Source organism: Nannospalax galili, unplaced genomic scaffold, assembly GCF_000622305.1.
Source record: "Nannospalax galili isolate Female #2095 unplaced genomic scaffold, S.galili_v1.0 scaffold1072, whole genome shotgun sequence".
Classification (NCBI taxonomy): Eukaryota; Metazoa; Chordata; class Mammalia; order Rodentia; family Spalacidae; genus Nannospalax; species Nannospalax galili.
The window spans coordinates 34816-37565 of record NW_008330495.1 but is presented as its reverse complement, the minus strand read 5'-3'; positions in this window follow the sequence as shown (position 1 = coordinate 37565).

Genomic DNA, 2750 nt, shown 5'->3' with positions numbered 1-2750 from the left:
TGACATAAGCTTTCTTTCTAGCAGTGATCATGGGAATCACAGTGAGAAGATGCTTTACTTTGGCCCCTAGGGGCTGAATGTGTTGTGTTTCTCTTTTCCTGCTATTAGCAGGGTCAGTGAATCTGAGATTGAAATTAAAGCAAGACTACTCCTGTCAAGGAACACACACAGGCTTGTGTACTTCATTCTAAATGGAGAAAAACTGGAAGCATTCCCATTGAAATCAGGAACCAGACAAGGCTACCCACTATCTCCACTTCTCTTTAACACAGTACTTGAAACTCTTTCAAGAGCAATAGGACAAGAACAGCCATGGAATAATTATTGAACACTCACTATAAGCAGGAACAGTTGAAAAGAAAGTAAAATTAGAGAAGTAGGTTAACATTGGAAAGACAGCATTCACACCTGAAGTGTGTAACCTCAGAAGATTCCCAGGGACCTGCCTTCCTGATAACATAAAAGTCAGTTTTTACTTCCTGATGTACAGTTAGATCTCTCTAGGATGGAGATAATCATTCACTTTCTCTCCAAAATGCCCACGCATGTGAAAGCTGATCAGAGACCAGTGTTGATACTCTTCCACAGGTCATTTGTGGTGTCAGCAACAGGTACACAAGGCCATTACCCTTGATGGATGTTCTTCTACACTTGTGGGATCTCATAGTTCCTTGTGTCCAGGTGACTCATTGGCTTAGAAAGTGCATCTGAGAGAATCCTTAGCCTCAAGGGCAGATCATCCTCATGCCTCATAAACCTTGGACTGGGAGACAGATAGCCACATAGAAGTAATAGGACAACACTATGAGAATGACCACCTCAGCAGCACAGCCCAAGATTTGATAAAGAAAAATTACAACACACGATGGGCATAGGACATGCATCCACTGGCAATACGTGAATTATGAATAGACTCGGGGACAGTGACTGATGATGAAATTGCTGCCAAGGCCAAGGGGTATATCACCAAGAAGAGCAAAGCGTGTAGGACCTGTAGCTCCCAGTTATCAGAGAAGCCAGGAGGAGGAAGATACTATGATTCCATTTGTCTTAATCATGTTGAGAATAGAAATTGTTGGAAACATCTGGAAAATATAAATGTCAAATGAATTACAAAGATAACATAGAAAATTGTGATTTTAATCAGCAATTGACAGTTGTGTACTTGATATGTGAGTCTAAATGATGTAGATCACATTCTTACATATGTGAGGCTCACAGATTTATTAGGAAACCAGTTTCTACAGGAGGGTGAGCCTGAGGTCAAGGTAGTGGTACTATGCCAGAAAAATTGTTTTACCTCATAAAAATCATTTTTTGCCACATAAAAATCATTTTCATCTCCTTTCACTGGTAAAAACCCATTACTCTTAAGTCATTAGTAGAAACACAATATTGGGTTCTTGCGAAAGGTTTCTAAACTTTGGCTCTGGTAAATTTGAGTAGGACACTGAGTTTAAGCAGCTCATATATGACCCTGTACAGAAAACATGACTTTTGAACTTGAACAATAATTCTCTGTAGATTGTTGACATAAGCTTTCTTTCTAGCAGACATCATGGGAATCACAGTGAGAAGATGCTTTACTTTGGCCCCTAGGGGCTGAATGTGTTGTGTTTCTCTTTTCCTGCTATTATCAGTGTCAGTGAATCTGAGATTGAAATTAAAGCAAGAATACTCCTGTCAAGGAACACATACAGGCTTGTGTACTCCCACACAATTCTTACAGACTTATCTCAGGTTGGGTGTTTAACTTCTTGTGTTCATATCATCTGATGTTTAGGGATTTCTCTTTTGTTTTTCAATGGACATAATTCCTGTTTATAACCCTAGCTTCACTTACAGCCATGGAATAATTATTGAACACTCACTATAAGCAGGAACAGTTGAAAAGAAAGTAAAATTAGAGAAGTAGGTTAACATTGGAAAGACAGCATTCACACCTGAAATGTGTAACCTCAGAAGATTCCCAGGGACCTGCCTTCCTGATAACATAAAAGTCAGTTTTTACTTCCTGATGTACAGTTAGATCTCTCTAGGATGGAGATAATCATTCACTTTCTCTCCAAAATGCCCACGCATGTGAAAGCTGATCAGAGACCAGTGTTGATACTCTTCCACAGGTCATTTGTGGTGTCAGCAACAGGTACACAAGGCCATTACCCTTGATGGATGTTCTTCTACACTTGTGGGATCTCATAGTTCCTTGTGTCCAGGTGACTCATCGGCTTAGAAAGTGCATCTGATAGAATCCTTAGCCTCAAGGGCAGATCATCCTCATGCCTCATAAACCCGAGATAGGCATTTTGTCCTTCTCATGAAGGTCTCTCTTGGAGACAGCACAATCAGTTTTCCATTCTCATGCCTTCATTTTTCAAAAAAAATAACCTGACATCTGTGGCACTATTGCCTATTCACTGTTCATCATTTTGTTTAGAATCAAAATCTGTATTTGGTCCAAGTATAGGGACAGAAGCTTGCAAATCCAATAATCAAGTGACTAAGAAAAGGAGGGAGCAGAGAGAGAGAGAGAGAGAGAGAGAGAGAGAGAGAAAGAGAGAGGAGGAAAATACACATCTAGCTTAATATTTGAATGGTTTTTTTAGTTTGAACAATTGAGAGCTACTTGCCTCCCATTCTGTGTACTGGAATCATATAGTTATAATTTCATATTTTTCTCTCAACTTTTTATTAAAAACAAAATCTTTAACCATATCATGGAAAGCTTGTGTAAGAGAGAACAAATCTAA